The sequence below is a fragment of the Eschrichtius robustus genome, chromosome X (genome assembly GCF_028021215.1).
Source record: "Eschrichtius robustus isolate mEscRob2 chromosome X, mEscRob2.pri, whole genome shotgun sequence".
Lineage (NCBI taxonomy): Eukaryota > Metazoa > Chordata > Mammalia > Artiodactyla > Eschrichtiidae > Eschrichtius > Eschrichtius robustus.
In genome coordinates, this window is record NC_090845.1 from 28,916,699 (window position 1) to 28,941,352 (window position 24,654).

Below are 24,654 nucleotides of genomic sequence, written 5' to 3' on the forward strand. Positions count from 1 at the left end.
CCTGGTCTGGGAAGATCCCACGTGTCGCGGAGCAACAAGGCCCGTGAGCCACAATTACTGAGCCTGCGCGTCTGGAGCCTGTTCTCCGCAACAAGAGAGGCCGCGATAGTGAAGAGGCCCGCGTACCGCGATGAAGAGTGGCCCCCGCTTGCCGCAACTGGAGAAGGCCCTTGCACAGAAACGAAGACCCAACACAGCCAAGAATAAAAATTAAAAAAAATATATATATATATATCATGCAAACACTAGCCAAAATAAAGACGGTATAGCTAAATTAGTTTCAGAAAAAACAGACATCAAAGAAAAAGTATTACTAGAGTTAAAAGAGTCACTTCAAGGATGATAAAATGTTTAACTCACCAGAACATAATTAACTAAATTTATATGCACTTGGAACTTCCCTGGTGGACCAGTGGTTAAGAATCCGCCTTCCAATGCAGGGGATGCGGGTTCGATCCCTGGTCAGGGAACGAAGATCTCACATGCCACGGGGCAACTAAGCCCACGCACCGTAACTACTGAGCCTGTGCGCTCTGGAGCCCACATGCCAGAACTATAGAGTCCACACACCACAACTAGATAGAAGCCCATGTGCCACAAAGAAGAGACTGCATGCCACAACGAAAGATCCCACGTACCCCAACTAAGAACCAACACAGCCAAATAAATAAATAAATAAATAGTTTCTAAAAATTTAGATGCACTTGATATCATGACCTCAAATTATATATACAGGAAAAGTTGACAGAACTAGTAGGAGAAATACACATACATTAGTATCATAGTGGTGGATTTTAAGGTATCTCTCAGTAGTTGAAATAAGCAGACAAAAAAATCAGTAAGGATAACACAACACAATTAACAAATTTGATCAATAGGCATATATATAGAACTCTGCATCCAGCAGCTGCAGAATATATTCTTTTCAAGATCTTACATATTTACAAAAACTGATCACATGTTGAGCCATAAAGTAAATCTCAAGAAATTTTAAAAGACTGAAATCACTCAGAGAAAGTACTCTAAACCAGAAAGCAATTATAAAATATGCAGTTAGAAAATTCTTATATTACTGGAAATTTAAAAATCCACTTTAAAATAACCCATTACAGAAATTTGTGGAAATTTCAATGGAAATTACAATGGAAATTAAGATATGTTGTGAAGTTATAATGGAAATACTACATATCAAAAATAATGGGATGCAAGTAAAGACATACTTGAAAGTGAAATGTGTAGTTTCAACTGCATATGTTAGGAAGGAAATAAGGGTGCAAATTAATACCTAACCACCCTTGTTAAGAAGTTAGAAAAATAAAAGCAAAAGGAGTCCTAAAAAAATAATAAATATAAAAGCAGATATTAACAAAATAAAAAAACACCAACACATCTGGTTCTTTGGAAGAATTACTGTAATTGCTAATCCTCTAGTAAAATTATTTTTAAAAAGAGGAGGAAAAAAAGATACATATACCCAGTATCAAGAATGACAAAGGCCCAAGAGAAATGAAAACATGTCTGCACAAAAACTTGTACATGAATGTTCACGGTAGCATTACTCATAATAGCCAAAAACTGAAAACAACTCAAACGTCCATCAACTGATGAATAAATTAAATAAGGTATATCCATACAGTAGCATATTATCTGGCAGTAAAAAGAAATGAAGTACAGTTGACCCTTGAACAACACAGGGATTAAGGTTGCTAACCCTCCACACAGTTGAAAATCCGAGTATAACTTATAGTTGGCCCTCCATATACATGATTCCTCTGTGTACACAGTTCCTCTGTATTCACAGTTCCACATCTGCAGATTAAACCAAATGCAGACTGTGTCGTACTATAGTGTTTACTACTGAAAAAAGTCCCCATGTAAGTGGATCCACACAACTCAAACCCCTGTTTTTCAAAAGTCAACTGTACTGATATATGCTACAACATAAGTGAACTTTGAAAACATTATGCTAAGTGAAAGAAGCCAGTGACAAAAGACCACAAACTGCATGATTCCATTTATGTGAAAATTTCAGAAGAAGAAAATCTACAGAGGCAAAAAGATTTGTGATTGCCTAGGGCTGATGGGGCGAGAAGGAGCTCAGGGAAAATGGGGAGTGATTGCTAATGGGTGCAGCATTCCTTTTTGTTCTGAAATTGATTATGCTGATGGTTGTACAACACTGTGAATGTTATAAAAACCACAAAGTTGTACACTTCAAATGGGTGAATTGTATGGTTATACCTCAAAGCTATTAAGAAAAGAAAGGAGGAACATTCAGTAAGGAATCTGTAGACAATAAATGATAAAAGAGCATAACTGTAATGCCAATAATTTGAAAATTCGGATAAAATGGACAAATTTTTAAAAAAGATAACTTACCAAACAGTTGTAAGAAGAAATAAATTCATACCAAGCATCTTTTCCAACAATGGTATAAAATTAGAAATCAATTACAAGAAGAAAACTGGAAAATTCACAAATATGTGGAAATTAAACAACATGCTACTGAAAGACTAAAAGATCAACAGAGAAATCGAAAAATACCTTGAGACAAATGAAAATGAAAATACAACACACCAAAAATTATGAGATGCAGCAAAGCAGTTCTAAGAGGGAAGTTCATAATAACTGAGGCCTACCTCAAGAAACAATATCACAAATAAATAACAAAACATTACACTTCAAGGAACTAGAAAAAGAACAAAGTTCAAAGTTAGTAGAATGAAGGAAATAACAAAGATCAGAGTGGAAACAAATAAAATAGAGGCCAAAAAGACAATAGAAGAGATCAATGAAACTAAGAGCTGGTTCTTTAAAAAGTAGACAAAATTAACAAACAGATACCACAGAACTACAAAGGATCATAAAAGACTACAATGAACAATTATACACCAACAAATTGGACAACCTAGAAAAAATGGATAAATTCCTACAAACACATAACCTTCCAAGAATGAATCATGAAGAAATAGAAAATGTGAATAGATCAATTACTATTACGGAGACTGAATCAGTAACCAAAAATCTCTCAACAAACAAAGGGTCCAGGACCTGAGAGCTTCACTGGTTAATTCTACATTCAAAGAAGAATTAATACAAATCCTTCCCAAACTCTTCTAAAAATAGAAGAGGAGAGAACACTTTCAAACTCATTTTACAAGGCTAGCATTAGGCTGATACCAAAACTAGACAAGGAAACCACAAGAAAATTACAGGCCAATATCCTTAATGAACACAGATGCAAAAATCGTCAACAAAATATTAGCAAACCAAAGTCAACAATACATTAAAAGGATCATACACCATAATCAAAGGGGTTTATCCCAGGGAGGCAAGGATGGTGCAACACCTGCAAATCGGTCAATGTGATACATTACATTAACAAAATGAGAAGTAAAATCATATGATCATCTTAACAGATGCAGAAAAAACATTTGACAAAATTCAACATTCATTCATGATAAAAATTCTCAACGAAGCAGTACAGAGGGAATGGACCTAAACATAATAAAAGGATGTATGTAACAAGCCCACAGCTAACACTGTATTCAACAGTAAAAAGCTAAAAGTTTTCCTCTAAGATCAGGAACAAGACAATGTCCACTCTCATCACTTTAATTCAACATAGCACTGGAAGACCTAGCCACAGAAATTAGGCAAGAAAAAGAAATAAAAAGCATCCAAGCTGGAAAGAAAGAGGTAAAACTATCAATTTTTGCAGACAACATGAGATTATATATAGAAAACCCGTAGGATTCCATCAAAAAACTGTTAGAACTAATAAACAAATTCAGTAAACTTGCAGGATACAAAATCAATACACAAAAACCCTGTTTCTTTACACAAATAATTAACTATCAAAAAGAGATATTAAGAAAATAATACCATTTACAACTGCATCAAAAAGCATAAACTACCTAGGAATAAATCTAACCAAGGAGGTTAAAGACCTATATACTGAAACCTACAAGACACTGACAAAAAAAACTGAAGACAGAAATAGAAAGATAGTCTATGCTCATGGATTGGGAGAATTAATACTGTTAAAATGTCTATACTACCCAAAGCAATCTAAAGATTCAATGAAATCCCTATCAACATTCCAATGGTATTTTTCACAAAAAGATAAACAATCCTAAAATTTGTATGGAATCACAAAAGACCTCCAATAGCCAATCTTGAGAAATAAGAACAAAGCTGGAGGCATCATGCTTTCTGGTTTCAAACTATATTACAAAGTTATACTAATCAAAACAGTATGGAGGGAGACCTTCAAGATGGCAGAGGAGTAAGACGTGGAAATCACCTTCCTCCCCACTAATATATCAAAAATACATCTACATGTGGGACAATTCCTACAGAACACCTACTGAATGCTAGCAGAAAACCTCAGACTTCCCCAAAGGCAAGAAACTCCCCACGTACCTCAGTAGGGCAAAAGAAAAAAGAGACAAAAGAATAGGGACAGGACTTGCACCTCTGGGAGGGAGCTGTGAAGGAGGAAAAGTTTCCACACACTAGGAAGCCCCTTCACTGGCAGAGACGGGGGTGGGGGTGGCGGGGGGGGGGGGAAGCTTCAGAGCCATGGAGGAGAGCGCAGCAACAAGGGTGGAGAGGGCAAAGCAGAGATTCCCACACAGAGGATCGGTGCCGACCAGCACGCTCCAGCCCGAGAGGCTTGTCTGTTCACCCACCGGGGAGGGTGGGGGCTGGGAGCTGACGGTCGGGCTTCTGAGGTCAGATCCCAGGGAGAAGACTGGGGTTGGCTGCGTGAATATAGCCTGAAAGGGGCTAGTGCGCCACAGCTAGCCAGGAAAAAGTCTGGAACTGCCTAAGAGGCAAGAAACCATTGCTTTGGGGTGTGCGAGGAGAGGGGATTCAGAGCACCACCTAAACGAGCTCCAGAGATGGGCGCGAGCCGCAGCTATCATTGCGGACACCAGAAATGGGCATGAAATGCTAAGGCTGCTGCTGCAGCCACCAAGAAACCTGTGTGCAAGCACAGGTCACTACCCACACCTCCCCTCCCGGGAGCTTGTGCAGCCCACCACTGCCAGGGTCCCGAGATCCAGGGACAACCTCCCTGGGAGAACACACGGCGTGCCTCAGGATGTTGCTATGTCATGCCGGCCTCTGCCGCCGCAGGCTTGCCCCGCATTCCACTCCTCCCTACCGCCGGCCTGAGTGAGCCAGAGCCCCCTAATCGGCTGCTCCTTTAACCCCGTCCTGTCTGGGAGAGAACAGATGCCCTCAGGAGACCTACACGCACAGCCGGGGCCAAATCCAAAGCTGAATCCCAGGAGCTGTGAGAACAAAGAAGAGAAAGGGCAATTTCTCCCAGCAGCCTCAGGAGCAGCAGATTAAATCTCCACAATCAACTTGATGTATCTTGCATCTGTGGAATACCTGAATAGACGAGTCATTCCAAAATTGAGGTGGTGGACTTTGGGAGCAACTGTAGACCTGGGGTTTGCTTTCTGCATCTGATTTGTTTCGAGATTTATGCTTATCTTAAGTCAGTATTTAGAGATTATTATCATTGGTAGATTTGTTTATTGATTTGGTCGCTCTCTTCCTTTGTTTTATATATATATAGAGACATTTCTTTTTCCTTTTTCTCTTTCTGTGAGTGTGTATGTGTACATTTCTTTGTGTGATTTTGTCTGTATAGCTTTGCTTTTACCATTTGTCCTAGAGTTCTGTCTGTCCGTTTTTTGTGTGTGTGTGTTTTGTTTTGTTTTTTAGTATACTTTTTAGCACTTGTTATCATTGGTGGATTTGTTTCTTAGTTTAGCTTCTCTCTCTTTTTTTCTCTTTTTTTTATTACTTTTTAAGTTTCTTTTATTATTAATAATTATTTTTCAATTTTTACCTTAATAACTATTTTATTTTATCCTTTTCTTTTTTTAATTTTTTTCTCCTTTTTCTTCTGAGCCGTGTGGATGACAGGGTCTTGCTGTTCCGACCGGGTGTCAGGCCTGTGCCTCTTGAGGTGGGAAGGCCGAGTTCAGGACACTGGTCCACTAGAGACCTCCCGGCTCCACATAACATCAAATGGCGAAAGCTCTCCCAGAGATCTCCATCTCAACGCTAAGACCCAGCTCCACTCAATGACCAGAAAGCTACAGTGCTGGACACCCTATGCCAAACAACTAGCAAGACAGGAACACAATCCCACCCATTAGCAGAGAGGTTCCTAAAATCATAATAAGGACACAGACACCCCAAAACACACCACCGGACACAGTCCTGCCCACCAGAAAGACAAGATCCAGCTTCATCCACCAAAACACAGGCACCAGTCCCCTCCACCAGGAAGCCTACACAACCCACTGAACCAACCTCACCCACTGGGGGCAGACACCAAAAACAACGGGAACTACGAACCTGCAGCCTGCAAAAAGGAGACCCCAAACACAGTAAGTTAAGCAAAATGAGAAGACAGAGAAACACACAGCAGATGAAGGAGCAAGGTAAAAACCCACCAGACCAAACAAATGACAAGGAAATAGGCAGTCTACCTGAAAAAGAATTCAGAGTAATAACAGTAAAGATCCAAAATCTTGGAAATAGAATGGAGAAAATACAAGAAACGTTTAACAAGGACCTAGAAGAACTAAAGAGCAAACAAACAATGATGAACAAGACAATAATGAAATTTAAAATTCTCTAGAAGGAATCAATAGCAGAATAACTGAGGCAGCAGAACGGATAAATGACCTGGAAGATAAAATAGCGGAAATAACTACCACAGAGCAGAGTAAAGAAAAAAGAATGAAAAGAATTGAGGACATTCTTACAGACCTCTGGAAGAACATTAAACGCACCAACATTCGAATTATAGGGGTCCCAGAAAAAGAAGAGAAAAAGAAAGGGACTGAGAAAATATTTGAAAAGATTACCATTGAAAATTTCCCTACTATGGGAAAGGAAATAGTTAATCAAGTGCAGGAAGCACAGAGTCCCATAAAGGATAAATCCAAGGAGAAACGCCAAGATACATATTAATCAAACTATCAAAAATTAAATAAAAAGAAAAATATTAAAAGCAGCAAGGGAAAAACAACAAACAACATACAAAGGAATCCCCATAAGGTTAACAGCTGATCTTTCAGCAGAAACTCTGCAAGCCAGAAGGGAGTGGCAGGACATATTTAAAGGGATGAGAGGGAAAAACCTACAACCAAGATCACTCTACCCAGCAAGGATCTCATTCAGAGTTGACGGAGAAATTAAAACCTTTACAGACAAGCAAAAGCTAGAAGAATTCAGCACCACCAAACCAGCTTTACAACAAACGCTAAAGGAACTTCTCTAGGCAGGAAACACAAAAGAAGAAAAAGACCTACAATAACAAACTTAAACAACTAAGAAAATGGTAATAAGAACATACATACCGATAATTACCTTAAATGTAAATGGATTAAATGCTCCCACCAAAAGACACAGACTGGCGGAATGGACACAAAAACAAGACCCATATATATGCTGTCTACAAGAGACCCACTTCAGATCTAGGGACACATACAGACTGAAAGTGAGGGGATGGAAAAAGATATTCCATGCAAATGGAAATCAAAAGAAAGCTGGAGCACCAATTCTCATATCAGACAAAATAGACTTTAAAATAAAGACTATTACAAGAGACAAAGAAGGACACTACATAACGATCAAGGGATCAATCCAGGAAGAAGATATAAAAATTGTATATATTTATGCACCCAACACAGGAGCACCTCAATACATAAGGCAAACGCTAACAGCCATAAAAGGGGAAACCGAGAGTAACACAATCATAGTAGGCGACTTTAACACCCCACTTTCACCAATGGACAGATCGTCCAAAATGAAAATAAATAAGGAAACACAAGCTTTAAATGATACATTAAAAAAAAGAACTAAATTGATATTTATAGGACATTCCACCCAAAAACAACAGAATACACTTTCTTCTCAAGTGCTCATGGAACATTCTTCAGGATAGGTCGTATCTTGGGTCACAAATCAAGCCTCGGTAAACTTAAGAAAACTGAAATCATATCAAGTATCTTTTCCAACCACAACGCTATGAGACTAGATATCAATTACAGGAAAAAAATCTGTAAAAAATACAAACACATGGAGGCTAAACAATACACTACTTAATAATCAAGAGATCACTGAAGAAATCAAAGAGGAAATCAAAAAATACCTAGAAACAGATGACAATGAAAACACGGCGACCCAAAACCTATGGGATGCAGTAAAAGCAGTTCTAAGACGGAAGTTTATAGCAATACAATCCTACCTCAAGAAAAGAGAAATATCTCAAATAAACAACCTAACCTTACACCTAAAGCAATTCAAGAAAGAAGAACAAAAAACCCCCAAAGTGAGCAGAAGGAAAGAAACCATAAAGATCAGATCAGAAATAAATAAAGAAGAAATGAAGGAAAGGATAGCAAAGATCAATAAAACTAAAAGCTGATTCTTTGAGAAGATAAACAAAATTGATAAACCATTAGCCAGACTCATCAAGAAAAAAAGGGAGAAGACTCAAATCAATAGAACTAGAAATGAAAAAGGAGAAGTAACAACTGACACTGCAGAAATACAAAGGATCATGAAAGATTACTACAGGCAACTATATGCCAATAAAATAGACAACCTGGAAGAAATGGACAAATTCTTAAAAAAGCACAACCTTCCGAGACGGAACCAGGAAGAAATAGAAAATATAACCAGACCAATCACAAGCACTGAAATTGAAACTGTGATTAAAAATCTTCCAACAAACAAAAGCCCAGGACCAGATGGCTTCACAGGCGAATTCTATCAAACATTTAGAGAAAAGCTAACACCTACCCTTCTCAAACACTTCCAAAATATAGCAGAGGGAGGAACACTCCCAAACTCATTCTACGAGGCCACCATCACCCTGATACCCAAACCAGACAAAGATGTCACAAAGAAAGAAAACTACAGGCCAATATCACTGATGAGCATAGATGCAAAAATCCTCAACAAAATACTAGCAAACAGAATCCAACAGCACATTAAAAGGATCAGACACCATGATCAAGTGGGGTTCATCCCAGGAATGCAAGGATTCTTCAATATACACAAGTCAATCAATGTGATACACCATATTAACAAATTGACAGAGAAAAACCATACGATCATCTCAACAGATGCAGAAAAAGCTGTTGACAAAATTCAACACCCATTTATGATAAAAACCCTCCAGAAAGTAGGCATAGAGGGAACTTTCCTCAACATAATAAAGGCCATATATGACAAACTCACAGCCAACATCGTTCTCAATGGTGAAAAACTGAAACCATTTCCACTAAGATCAAAACAAGACAAGGTTGCTCACTCTCACCACTATTATTCAACAGTTTTGGAAGTTTTAGCCACAGCAATCAGAGAAGAAAAAGTAATAAAAGGAATCCAAATCAGAAAAGAAGAAGTAAAGCTGTCACTGTTTGCAGATAACATGATACTATACATAGAGAATCCTAAAGATGCCACCAGAAAACTACTAGAGCTCATCAATGAATTTGGTAAAGTAGCAGGATACAAAATTAATGCACAGAAATTTCTTGCATTCCTATACACTAATGATGAAAAATCTGAAACAGAAATTAAGGAAACACTCCCATTTATGACTGCAACAAAAAGAAGAAAACACCGAGGAATAAACTCATCTAAGGAGACGAAAGAACTGTATGCAGGAAACTATAAGACACTGACGAAAGAAATTAAAGATGATACAAACAGATGGAGAAATATACCATGCCCTTGGATTGGAAGAATCAACATCATGTGAAAATGACTATACTACCCAAAGCAATCTACAGATTCAATGCAATCCCTATCAAACTACCAATGGCATTTTTCATAGAACTAGAACAAAAAATTTCACAATTTGTGTGAAAACACAAAAGACCCTGAACAGCCAAAGCAACATTCAGAAAGAAAAACGGAGCTGGAGGAATCAGGCTCCCTGACTTCAGGCTATACTACAAAGCTACAGTAATGAAGACAACATGGTACTGGCACAAAAGCAGAAATATCGATCAATGGAACAGGACAGAAAGCCCAGAGATAAACCCACGCACATATGATCACCTTATTTTTGATAAAGGAGGCAAGAATATACAACGGAGAAAAGACAGCCTCTTCAGTAAGTGGTGCTGGGAAAACTGGACAGCTACGTGTAAAAGAATGAAGTTAGAACACTCCCTAACACCATACACAAAAATAAACTCAAAATGGATCAAAGACCTAAATGCAAGGCCAGACACTATACAACTCTTAGAGGAAAATATAGGCAGAACACTCTATGACATAAATCACAGCAAGATCCTTTTTGACCCACCTCCTAGAGAAATGGAAATAAAAACAAAAATAAACAAATGGGACCTAATGAAACTGAAAAGCTTTTGCACAGCAAAGGAAACCATCAACAAGACAAAAAGACAACCCTCAGAATGGGAGAAAATATTTGCAAATGAAGCAACTGACAAAGGAGTAATCTCCAAAATTTACATGCAGCTCAATATCAAAAAAACAAACAACCCAATCCAAAAATAGGCAGAAGACCTAAATAGACATTTCTCCAAAGAAGATATACAGACTGCCAACAAACACATGAAAGAATGCTCAACATCACTAATCATTAGAGAAATGCAAATCAAAACTACAATGAGGTGTCACCTCACACCACTCAGAATGGCCATGATGAAAAAATCTACAAACAATAAATGCTGGAGAGGGGGTGCAGAAAAGTGTACCCTCCTGCACTGTTGGTGGGAATGTAAATTGATACAGCCACTATGGAGAACAGTATGGAGGCTCCTTAAAAAACTAAAACTAGAACTACCATACGACCCAGCAATCCCACTACTGGGCATAGACCCTGAGAAAACCATAATTCAAAAAGAGTCATGTACCGCAATGTTCACTGCAGCTCTATTTACAATAGCCAGGACATGGAAGCAACCTAAGTGTCCATCCACAGACGAATGGATAAAGAAGATGTGGCACATGTATACAATGGAATATTACTCAGCCATAAAAAGAAACTAAAGTGGGTTATTTGTAGTGAGGTGGATGGACCTAGAGTCTGTCATACAGAGTGAAGTCAGAAAGAGAAAAACAAATACCGTATGCTAACACATATATATGGAATCTAAAAAAAAAAAAGGTTCTGAAGAACCTAGGGGCAGGACAGGAATAAAGATGCAGACATAGAGAATGGACTTGAGGACATGGGGAGAGGGAAGGATAATCTGGGATGAAATGAGAGAGTGGCATGGACTTACATATACCCCCAAATGTAAAACATAACTAGTGGGAAGCAGCCACATAGCACAGGGAGATCAGCTCGGTGCTTTGTGACCACCTAGAGAGGTGGGATAGGAAGGGTGGGAGGGAGGGAGATGCAAGAGGGAGGAGATATGGGGATATATGTATATGTATAGTTGATTCACTTTATTATAAAGCAGAAACTAACACACCACTGTAAAACAATTATACTCCAATAAAGATGTTAAAAAAAAAAAACGTAATACACGTCCTGAAAAATGGCTTAGGCGCTCCTCCACTCCCACCCTGTGACCTCTGTTTCGGACTTGGGTCTTTGTGCTGTTTTTCAGGGACTGTTTGAGCTTAGCTGTCCTGATATACATACTGGTGGTACCGTTGAAAAGGACCTCAGAGTTGAGGATAGGATGAATATCAAAGTCATAATTTAATTTAAAAAAAAAAACAGTATGGAATTGGCATAAAAACAGACACATAGATCAATGGTACAGAACAGAGTCCAGAAATAAACCCACACATATAGGGTCAACTAATTTATGACAAAGGAGCCAAGAATATACAATGGGAAAATGAGTCTCTTCAATAAATGGTGTTGGGAAAATTGGACAGCCACATGCAAAACAATAAACGGACCACTATGTTACACTATACCCAAAAATTAATTCGAAATGGATTAAAGACATGACTGTGAGACCCAAAACCATAAAACTCCTAGAAGAAAACATAGGCAGTAAGCTCCTTGGCATAGGTCTTGGTGATCATTGTTTGGATCTGACACCAAAAGCAAAGGCAACAAAAGCAAAACTAAACAAGTGGGATTACATCAAACCAAAAACGCTTCTGCACAGTGAAGGAAACATCAAGAAATGAAAAGGCAACCTACAGAGTGGGAGAAAATATTTTCAAATCATACATCTGATAACAGACTAATATTCAAAACATACAAAAAAACTCACACAACTCAACGTGAAAAAAAACTCACACAACTCAACATGAAAAAAAACAATCTGATTAAAAAATGGGTAGATGTGAATAGACATTTTTCCAAAGAAGACATATAGATGGCCAAAAGGTACATGAAAAGGTGCTTAACATCACTAATCATCAGGGAAATGCAAATCAAAACCGCAATGAGATACCACCTCACACCTCTCAGAATGACTATTATCAAGAAGACAAGAAATAACAAGTGCTGGCAAGGATGTGAGAAAAGGGAACCCTTGTGCACTGTTGGTGGTAATGTAAATTAGTGCAGCCACTATGGAAAACAGTACGAAGGTTCCTCAAAAATATCAAAAATAGAACTACCATACAAATCCAGCAATTCCATGTTTGGGTATTTATCTAAAGAAAACAAGAACACTAATTTGGAAAGCTATATGCACCCCCATGTTCACTGCAGCATTATATAAATTATAAAATAGCCAAAATATGGAAACAACCTAAGGGTCCATCAAGGAATGAATGGATAAAGGAAACTGTGGTGTATTATTCAGCCTTAGAAAAGAATGAAACCTTGCCATTTGTGACAACATGGATGGACCTCAAGGGCATTATGCTAAGTGAAAAAAGTCAGAGGAAGAAAACATCATATGGTCTCTATTATATGCAACGTCATATGGGCTCAATTATATGCAGAATCTTAAAAAGAAAAAAAAAAGCTCATAGATACAGAAAACAGATTTGTGATTGCAAGAGGTGGGAGTGGAAGAAATGGGTGAACTTGTTTTGTTTTAGTTTAAATAAATAGAAAAAACAATTTTTTTTTAAAGAAAGAGCAGGTACATTCCTTAACTCATTTTACAAGTCTGCCAAAACTGGACAATAAAACAAAATTAGAGGCCAATCTCACTCAAGAACAAATATACAAAGTTCCTATGTTAAGTAAGAGGAAAATGTGATAATGACCAAATTCGGTTTATTCCTGGAATGCAAAGTTGATTTGGCATTAGGAAATCTATCGATATAATTTGATTCAAGAAGCAAAATAATATATTAACAATAGGAAAAGCATTTGATAAAATCGAGTATCACTCATGATATGAGCTCTTACCAAACCAAGAACAGAATGAAACTTCAATAGAGTAACACGGAAAAAATTACACCAAGTATCATATTTAGAGAAGAAATGTTGAAAGTTTTCCCTTTGAGAAAGGGAACTAGACAATAGTGCCCTCTACTACCACTTCTATTCACTTAGTTTATGTTATAATCTAAGTACTAGTCAGAACACTAAGAAACAAAGGTGTAACAGTTTGAAAGGAAAAAACAAGATTCTAAAAGATAAATTCCTAAAAGTAATAAACGTTTAGCCCAACTGATAGATACAAGCTTGATATACAAAAGTCAATCGTATTTTTACAAACAAATGAAATCTATAAAAACTTACAATATCAAAAAATATCAAGATCTAGGAATAAAACTCTCAAAAGCTGTGAATGACTTTTGGAGAAAATTATAAACATTATTGAGAAAAATTAAAGAGGACCTAAATAAATGGAGTGGTATATCATGTTCATGAATTAGAAAGCAACATGATAAAGTTGTCAATTCTTCCTAAATTGCTCTATAGATTCCATGCAAATTCAGTCAAAATCCCTTGGTATGTTGTGTCAGTGTGTGTATGTGTGATGTGTGGGACGTTCCAAGATGATACTAAAATTCACATAAATGTGCAAAGGGCCAAGAATAGCCAAGATGCTCTCAAAGGACAATTGGGTGGAAGAACTTGTTCTACTGAACATCAAGACTTACGATAAAGCTACAGTAAAGAAGACAGTGTGGTATCAGTGCAAGGACCAATGGAACAGAACAGACAGCCGAGAAACACAACCAGAGACACAGGAATATCTGATTCCTGACAATAGTAGGGAAAAGACAGTGTGCTGGGCCAATTAGCTATCCATGTGGAAAAAAGTAATATTGTCCTCTTCCTCACACAATGCACAAAAATTACTTTCAGGTAGATGTTAGACCTATATAAGAAAACTAAAACAATAAAGTTTCTGGAAGATGACAGAGAATATCTTCAAGACCTTGGGATAGGAAAGGATATTTTAAACTGAACCTGATGTCTAGTTTAAACATAAAAGAAAACATTGATAAATCAGACTACATTAAAATTAAAACCTTTGGTTTATCAGAAGACACATTAAAAATGAAAAAGCATGCCCTTGCAGTGAGTGAGGGCTCATTTCTAGCATACAGTAAAGAACTTCTACAAGTCAGCAAGTCAAAATAGGCAGGGGAGTACATGACACATTTCTGAAGGAATACCACCCAAAACAGTTATAAAAGCACAAACCTCAGTCACCTAGATCTAGTTTTAAATCTGACACTTTCCCTAAGATTTACAGACTAAAAGATTTTTACTATAAATTAATATTTTCAAAATTGTTTAGATGCCCATATTAAAGTAAGCCAGTTTTCTCATTCTTTCTCTAGTCACAACTCTAAAACAAATATGTATCATTGAAAAAGTCCTGTTTAAGAAATCTTTGCCCACTCCAAGGTCAACAAAGACATTCTCCAAAAACTGAGACCCACCTACATACCCGTCAACAACAGAATGATATATAATGATATATTCACATAATGAAATACACAGTAATGAGAAGGAACAGTTAACAACTATACACAATATAGATAAATCTCACATTCATAATGCTGCAAAAGAGAGTACAGTAGGATTCCACTTATATAAAATACAAAAGTAGGCAAACCTAATCTTTGATGTTAAAAGTCAGGGAAGGGCTTCCCTGGTAGCGAGCGCAGTGGTTAAGAATCCACCTGCCAATGCAGGGGACACGGGTTCAATCCCTGGTCCGGGAAGATCCTACATGCCACGGAGCAACTAAGTCCGCGTGCCACAACTACTGAGCCTGCGCTCTAGAGCCCGCATGCCACAACTACTGAAGCCCACGCACCTAGAGCCCGTGCTCTGCAACAAGAGAAGCCACCGCAATGAGAAGCCCGCGCACCGCAACAAAGAGTAGCCCCTGCTCACCGCAACTAGAGAAAGCCCTCGCGCAGCAACGAAGACCCAATGCAGCCAAAAATAAAATAATAAATAAAATTAAATTAAAAAAAAAAGTCATGGAAATGGTGGGGGGATGATAGGGCGGCAAGTGACCAAAAGGGCAAACAAAAGGGGCTTCTGAAAGTGGCTGGTCATGTTCACTTTCTTGATCTGGCTGCTGGTACACAAGTGTGCTCAGTTTGTGAAAATTCACTAAACTGTTCACTACTGATGTGTACTTTCTGTACGTATATTAAATTTTAATAATTTTTTGATGTGTGCTTTCTGTACATATATTAAATTTTAATAATTTTTTAAATGTGAAAGAGTACCTATTTTTCAAAATTGGTTAGGGGATATGAGAGCAAAAAGGTTTGAAGTCCACTACCTCAGGTCAAAGCACAGAAATTAAATAACTAACAAAAACTAAAAAAGCAGGTATTAGACAACATGCTAATTACCAAAAAATATTGATAGAGCTGTCAAACCAACTAGAGACTCTCAAACTTACAGTAACAATGGTTTGAAACTATTTGAACCCTGAAAGATAAACTGATTTATATCTAGATTAGTGACTAATGCTGATTCATAAAGATCCAAGACAAGCAACTTGACCTTACAGGTTTTTTTTTTAATTTTATTCAAGTACAGTTGATTTACAATGTTTTGTTAATTTCTGCAGCACAGCAAAGTGATTCAGTGAGATATATATATATATATATATATATATATATATATATATATATATATATATATATACATACACACACACACATACATTCTTCTTCACATTCTTTTTTTTCTTTTTTTCCCACATTCTTTTCCATTATGGTTTATCACAGGATATTGAATATAGTTCCCTGTGCTATACAGTAGGTTTTTATTAAATAAAAGGGTCTTTCAAATCTTAGAAATGAATAAATTCACACATCTAGTCAAATCTCCTAATTTTATATACAAACGAAGAAACCAACGTCCTTTGAAATTGGGTGATTTGTCCAAGGTCATAAGCAGCTCTTGATAAGTAGAAACAACTGAAACTATTTAATTAAGTTCTGCCCTCGGCCAATTTTCTCTAAGTTCTAGGGGATTTCCACCCACCAAGAGTACTTGTTTACTGACAGTGTCCCTCAATACATACCATATTCAATTGAAACATTTTCATCCAAATTTTACCAACTCAAAATTAATTTCTTTGCCATCCATGACTAATAGCCAAAAGCTATTTCTGGGGCAGAAAAGATAAGACTTTCTAAAGCTCATGATGTGCAACCTAACAGATAACCTTCTGTTTACACTAAGTGATGACTGTGACATCAATCTTAAGGCATATGTCACAATTTAGAATGACAATGGCACCTATAGCATACTATACCCTGAAAAAGACAAAATAAAATCAATCATGACCACAAACTGAAGCCAACACATACAAATGTGCTAAATTAGTAACAAATTATTGTACTAACTTAATATTAATTTCTCAATCAAAATTATAAGTACTTTCTGCAATTCATTCCAGTTAGCTTCTACAGCCAATATGAAGTATGCTTTTTATGTATCTTTAACATTTTAAAAAGAATGTCTTGTCATTCTGAAGCTAAATCCACCAAAAGTGAACAGTACATAAAACCCATTTAGTCCAACATATTTTTAAATTATAAAAATGCTTTAGTCTCCACCCTAACACCATAGCATTCTTTCCTCTATCATAGGACTCCTCTTATTTCAAACTATAAAGTTCAGTGCCAAGATGAATCCCTGAACTTGCCAACCCCAGGGGAAACACCTGGCCTTTTGAGGACCTGCAGAAAGCTTACATCAGAAAATGGTTTTATGGCCACAGAAACTTATTCACTAAAGATTAAAAATGACCTAACAACTAAATGCAACATGGCACCCTCGAATGGATCCTAAAACAGAAAAGGACATTAGTGGGAAAACTAGTGAAATCAAATAAAATCAGTTTATTAGCTAATAATAATATACCAATGTTAGTGTCTTAGTTTTGACAAATGTACCATCACTACGTATACCTGGATGAAAGGTATATGGAATTCTGTACTATTTTTGCCTATTTTTAAAAAAATAACTCAGCGAGAATTACCAAAAGTCAAAAGTTTGCACCTCAATTCTGACCCAATCACATGTCCACAGTCAGTATCTTCAAGCAATGTTGTCTCCACATCCCTACAAAGCCTAAAAAGGGGATGAGGAGAGGTTCCCAGAAGGAACCCAGAAAAGCCACAAACACACATACAAAAAAAGATGCTTACTTTAGGCAGGGATGAAAATGAAAAGCTATGAAACTATTTCTCAGTGGAAAGGGAAGAGAATAATCCTTTTTAAGTACAAAAGAGGGACTTCCCTCTATTGGTCCAGTGGCTAAGACCCTGCGCTCCCAATTCAGGGGGCCCGGGTTCGATCCCCGGTCGGGGAACTAGATCCCACATGCCGCAACTAAAGATCCCGCATGCTGCAACTAAGACCCGGCGCAGCCAAATAAATAAACAAACAAATAAATAAATAAATAAATATTAAGTACAACAGATATGGGCAGTGGACAGCCAAGTAGAGAGGGGTATTCTAGCAGTCCTAAAACAGTAAAGCTTAATAATATATATATAACATTTCTCATGCACTCACCAATGGGCCAGGTACCGTTTTAACTGCTTTATATATATTAACACATTTAATCCTCCCAAGAACCTTGTAAAATAGGCAGTACTTATATCTACATTTTACATATGAGAAGTTCTGTAAGTGATGGAACAGAGACTGAGGGCAACCACTACACTACACAGCTTTCTGAGGAGCCAAGCCAGGAAAAAGCTCCTGCCTTCTAGAGACCAGGTCCCACTACTTACCCTGTCCTTAGCCTCCACCAGAAGAAAGCCCTCTGCCCAAGGCTTGGGAGTTCTTGCTGGAATCGTGAAGGAATGTGACCCCACCACGCCATCTTCAAGATTGTGTTCATAATCTTTCAGTACCTGATGCACTCAGTGCATATTCTTGTTGAGACACTGTTATACGTAGAAGTTAGTTTTTATAGTACTATCAGTCTTCAAATTCAGATATGCTGGGCTGGCCTGGGAATCTAAATGCCATATGTGACATTATTTCTGTGGGAAAATGGTGCTGACTTCCTAAAAGAAAGTCTTATAAATGAACCATTTAGAAATTAAGGCTCTGTCTACACAGACTCTGGCCTTATAGTTAAACAAATTTTAATAAAGATTACGATTACTAAAATAATCCAGTTTTGCTCATAACGTCAAGGTGGCACAGTTCCTTATACCTAACATAATAGAAATGGTGTTACTGAAAAAAATTAGTTTAATATTTTATGAATTTCCTGCACTATGGCCAATTTTGGTTGTATCCAGCAATGAATATACTGCTCTCCCTGGCCCCCCCTAAGCTTTGCATTTAAAAATTATTAACAAATAAATAAATATATCTTACACACACACAAACACACACCCAGAACAGAAGGGGTGTTATATCAGAAGGTAGCTAAAGTAGTAATAGCAGCAGTAATAATGATGATGACAAAGTAATAATAATAGCAAGAAGAACTAACTCTTTTTGAGCATTTACCATTGCTAGGCATGTTCTAAATACTGTACATCCTCTGGCTCATTTAATCCTCATGAAAATCCTGTGAGGTAGATATTACACTATCCCAATTTCAAAAATGAGGAAACAGGTCAGAGATTAAGCAACTTGCCCAAGATCACAGAGCTAGTTAGTGTCAAAAGTAAGATCTGAACATTTGAGCATTTTACCCCTAGAGATTTTATTTTTAACCACTGCAATCTGTGTGTAATTAAATAATCTAGTAAACTCTTAAAATAAACAGTACTTAACTCAAATTCATTTTGAAAACAAGATTGGTTTGGGGACAAAGAAAAAAAGGTCCCATCTCGCCTTTTATTAGAAATATGTCCTTCAACCAAGCTAAGACTGAACACATTTATGGATAACAAATTCTAAATGTATTTTGCTTTGCTTTTATCACTTTGAAATCCCTCAATTGTTTGAACCATACAAACGGTGGTAACAGCATGCAACTTCAGCAACAAACTAATAAAACTTTACTTTAAAATCTTTTGATTAAAAAAAGAACACTGTCCATGTTTACCACTAAGTAAACTTGGGTAAAATAACTGCAAGAGTTCCAATACCCTTGAAAAGTTTTAGAACAGCAGCAAGAAATAGCGGGAACAACATATCCCTTTTATGACAAAGAAAAATTCTGTTTTTTCCACAACACTGTAACATCTGCTCTAAGGACAAACTTTCACCACAAACATTAACCTGGGATAGACTGAACTTCAATTGTATTTCAAAACACGTGCCTAAATTCAGAAATTCTCCACTGACCATCTAAAAAGACTAACAGTTTATCTCCCAGAAGAGCCACCTGATCCACATAACAGATCACTTTGGAGAGCTTAACCTGTGCTCCCTACCATCCCATGAGTAATTAACAAAAAGCATGCAACCCCTAACAACTTCTGGAGCACAAGCTGTTTTTTTCAATCACCTACTTGAACCTCAGAACTTGCCTTCCCAGGAAACAAAGATCTAAGGTGCCAGGTTTCCAAGCTAGTCCACTAAAGCTTAAACACCCATAAGGTTACAGGTATAATAAAATACCGAACCTGCATGGGCAATGTTTCTATGGGAAAACCCATTTAACAGCCAACTTAGAATAAAAGAATATCCCTGCCCCACTAAGCCTTGGAAGTAAAAAAGAATTCTTCCCTCCTCTAACTGGGAGTCAGCTCCCCTAGGACCACAGGCCTAGGCTTCCATGATCAAGGCCAAGGAGGAGGAAAGGCATGAAAGAGGGCAGTCGACAGTGTATCAGGCTTCAGAGTTAGAAGGACAAAAAGGCAGAGCTGTAGTGGAAGGAGATCCTGGGATGAGGAAGGCACGACCTACTTGGGAACAAAGGATGAAGGGTGGGATGGCAGCTAAAAGGAGCAAGGAAAAAGTGTGTGAGGGTCGGGGTGGGCTGCAGAAGACAATGAGGGAAGTGGCTACTCCTGCAGCAGATGTGCTTTTACAAACTTTCCTCCTTAATGCTTCGCTTCAGAGAGAGAAGGAAAAGAAACCGTGGCAAGGGTCTTGACACTGTCTCCCTCTCTCGGCTACTCTCATTCTCCTTTGCAAGAAAGAATGGAGTGGGTAAAGGGCTCTTGTCCGGGTCCCTCTTGACCTCCTAGAGCACACGGGTTTGGAGAAGGGGAGTGGACTCAGAGTCGTTTCCTTGCCCTCCTTGTCATCATTCATTCTGCCGAAGACTTCAGTGTCAATTGAGAACTAATGGAAAGCTCCAGATACCAGCAGGAACAGCATCAGAAAGAGAGGAAGGAAAGGAAGGAGAGAAATTTGAAGCAGGAGAGAAGTGGGATGTTAGAGGGTCAGACAAATAAATTAATAGAACTGCCAATAAATTAAACTATAATAAATGTTCTTAAATGTTTAGGATTAATTCATTTTGACAGTCTCAAAAATTTCATAGGACCATTTCACTTTTAGACAAATGAATATTTGTGGTCATGGTAATAAACTGAGGCTTATTATAAGGAAGGTATGAAAATAAACTTCTAAATACATGAGACAATCTCCTGGTGTCTTTTCTTTATATAGTGGCAATATAAATCATTTCAAAAAGGCTTTTTTATTTACTTGGTGAGCACTCAGTTACATTATCATTTGTTGATTTTTTCGCCTCAGTAGCCCAAATACGGTAATTACCTTCACAAGTAAGGAATATATTTAACCCTTTCTTGGGAGTATAACTATTATGAAAAACTTGCTCTTTCATTACCAAACATCGCCCATGAGGACTTCAAGATATTATATTTCAAGCAAAGCTCCAAACTCCATAAAACATAAGCAGATGCGTCCTGAGGAGCACAGGACTTTTTTTTCTTCCGGCCTCTTATGCCCATGTTTCCAGAACTTCCAGCCAGGGATAATTAATTCGACAGGTAAACCTAACCAAATGACCTGGTAGAGGATGAGTGCCAGCACTTAGCATTCTGTTTTTTTTTTTAATTTCAGCTTTCAGCGGCTACTCTTCCAGTTGAACTCTCTCTTGAGCAGAGATAATGGCCAGGTAGGCAAGTTCAGCATCAAGTCAAAGATGCAAGAGCAGAGACCAGTGGGGGACAAAAGTGACCAATGACCATGCACTGGGAAGATGTTTCTACTGTTTCACCAGCGTCTCAGGTCTTTCACTCCCTAGCCCCATAAAAGATTATGCTGGATCCCAGAACAGCTGCTGTATTTTCTGCAAACCACAAACTGGGTCCAAAACCTCTGTACTAAATTAAAGAGAAGAAAAACATCTGCTATCAAGTACTTCACTTGCTGGAGAAGGTGGGTGGGTGGGTATGTGTGCGTAAACCTCCAACTTATGATAAAGCAAATTCAAATCCTTATAAACAGTTCATATTTTATTTTAGTAATATAATTTGAAAAGCTACTCAGGACCAGAATAAACAAGATATCCGATCTTTGAAGTATCTTGGGCATGCTGAAACTGAAGGCAAAGATACTGAAAACATTTGAATTTCAGATAGGTCACTACCGACTACTAGGAATCCTCACTAATCAGCAGACTTCTGCTAAAATGTTAACCTCTGGCTAGAAAATGGAAAAATCTGCAAAGAAAAAAAAATGAGATTATCTTCAGCCACGGACACAGAAAGCTTTTAAGATTACCAACAGAATTGAAAGGTTTCTTTGTAACAAAAATTTCCATTTTCATAAAATGTATATTAATCAGCACATACACTTATGCAGAGTATAGTAGAAAAATCACATATTCTAGAAGCAGACACACCTGAGTTTGAGTTCTAGCTCCACAATTTACCAGCTATATGACCTACTCAGAAAAGTTACTGAAAAATACTGGAGGTTAGTGTTTATCTGTACAACAAAGATAACATCTTTAGCACAGGGTAGCTATGAGGATTAAATGCAAACATACATAACCCACCAAGCCCAGTGCCTGAATACTCAATGTTAGCTCCCTTTGCTCCAACACAAACTGTACAGAGTGTGTTGACAGTGTGTCAAAGAAACATGTGGAAGAAAATTCAGAGTGACAGAACACAGATTATCACGTTCGGTCAAATACATATGTAATATTTACCTTCACTAAAGTGTGGAAAAGAAGCTAAGTTTGTCAAATTGCTTTTCTTTCCCATTCACTCTTGTTCTTTTACAAAGCAGAAATAAATACCTCACATGCCAAAATTGTTGTCTGGCTGACAAACATTGCTGATGAACATGGAATTGATAAGCCCCGTCTGGACCAAAGGTGACAAGTTTTCTTAAGCAATTTAAATAAATTACGTTTCAATAAGGACATAAATGCTTTGCATCAACGGTATGAACTTCTGACTTTATATGCAGCTTACTTTATAACCCACCTTGTCCCTCATCCCATCCCCCCAAATCCTGCTTTTAGGCACCTTAATAAGCCGGCACACAGCACTAAATTATAGAATTCCAACTGGGAATAACTCTAATCTGTTGTTGGACCTCAGAGGACTGCTTGTGTGATCTTCTTTAAATGAACGTCGACAGTATTTTCTCCTTACTCCACACCTGCCAACAATCATTTGTAAACCTCTTTCAGAACAATTACTACTATCACTACTGACCGTCCCCAGATCTCTCAACACCCTCGACAACCCCAACCTTGGTGCTGCTAGTCTTCATTCCCAAACGCTTTGCTGGGGCTTGAAACCAGTCCACAGAGGTTCACTGCTTGCAATGCCCAGGGTCCGGCGAGGAAGGACATCATCCCTCTCGGCTCGGGGGGCGAAGGCCAACCCAGGCCCCCGGCCACTCCCTCTCTCCTCGGCCTCCAGGGGCGTCCCGGGAGGGCGCGGGCGCGCCAGGCCCTGCGCAAACCTCCGGCAACCCCGCAGTTCCCGGAGTCCGCCGCAACCCCAGGCCGAGACGAGCCCTCGGGACACCCGCAGACCAGCACACGCCCAGCGCCCGGGAGAGGGGTCACCGGGGCGACCCCAGGGCCACCCCCGACGTCCCGGCTCGGGCAGGTGCCGGGCCTCCTCGCGGACACTCACCCGCAGCCGCTGCTCCCCGTCCGCCGCTGCCGCCGCCTTGCCCTCACGCCAGTCGCCAGCTCCCACGGGGGGTCCGGCCCCGGCGCCGCTTCTCCGCCCGACGCCCCCCTTGGGTGCGCGCTGCGCGGGGCCCGGGTCCGGTGAGAGGAGGAGCAGCCGCCGCCGCCGCCGCCCCCTTTCCTCCCTCCTCCTTCAATGCGTCCCTCCCACCGAGACCCGCCTCGTGTTTCCTGGATCCGGTCTCGGCGAGAGCTTGGCAAGCGAACCTCCGGCTTCAGGGTTCGCGTCGAGCGCCGTCGCTCGCCAGGCACAAAGATGGCGCCGCCGGGGGACTGCCGATGGCGATCTCGCGAAGCTTTCCCCACAGCCACGAGGGGGCGGGGACCCACAGGAAAGGCGGTCAATGAGGGTAACCTAAGCTGACTTCACAGCAAACGCTACCCCATATCGGAAACGTGCAGCACCAGGCGAAAGTTATTGCGCCTGCGCGCGGAAGGACGAGGACGCATGCCCAGAACAGCCCCTGAAATAGGACCCAGTTCTCCGTGTTTTACCTGTTTCCTCTGGAAGCGCGGGGCGGAGAAGGAGGGGGCGGAGCAACCAGGACCGAAACCAGGGAAAGGATTGGGCGGGACCCGGAGGCGAAGTGAGAGACGTCCCGTAAGGCTTGGTCATCCTTCCAGAGCACGGACAGCCTACACACTTTGGCGTCTCCGGGAGTCCTCCAACCCCTTCCTCTCCCTACTCTCCGTCACCGAGTATTCTTTGCAAAGCCTCAGCTGCCCCTTCATCCTGTTGTCGGTTCGCTTGCTGTATGCAACCACAGCCCTTCTGTTTCTCACATCACCAGCTAACTTTCTCTTTCATTTTGGCACTACATGAGCCTTCCAAATCTCATACTAAAATAGCTGCTTCTGCTGCTGATTTATTTTTCCTCGCTCATTCATTTATTCATTCATTCAAACTCTCTGTTTTTCAGAGTTTCCTATGTGCCAGGTACTGAGGAAACAGATGTGCTCTGACCTCAGGGATCTGTTGGCCTAGGATGGAGATGGGTGAGAAAAAAACAATGATGACAGTTCAGTACAGTGAATTCTGTGATAGAAGTGAGTACAGAGAGGAGTGACAGATATTGGAGGCGGGGTGTCATGAAATACTCTATCAAAGAGAAAATTCTTGAGGGGAGTCTCACAGTCATGGGATTTAGTCCAG

At 39.2% G+C, this 24,654-nt stretch overlaps 1 protein-coding gene across 1 annotated transcript in view; it reads right to left on the bottom strand.

The window, feature by feature from the left end:
* Positions 1-23,732, bottom strand: part of TAB3 (TGF-beta activated kinase 1 (MAP3K7) binding protein 3) — a 105,384-nt gene extending 81,652 nt beyond the window's left edge. Inside the window, exon 1 of the mRNA XM_068533702.1 lies at positions 23,443-23,732. The gene's annotated coding sequence lies outside the window, so the exon portion shown is untranslated. The remainder of the gene's footprint in view (positions 1-23,442) is intronic.
* Between the last annotated feature and the right edge of the window lie 922 nt (positions 23,733-24,654).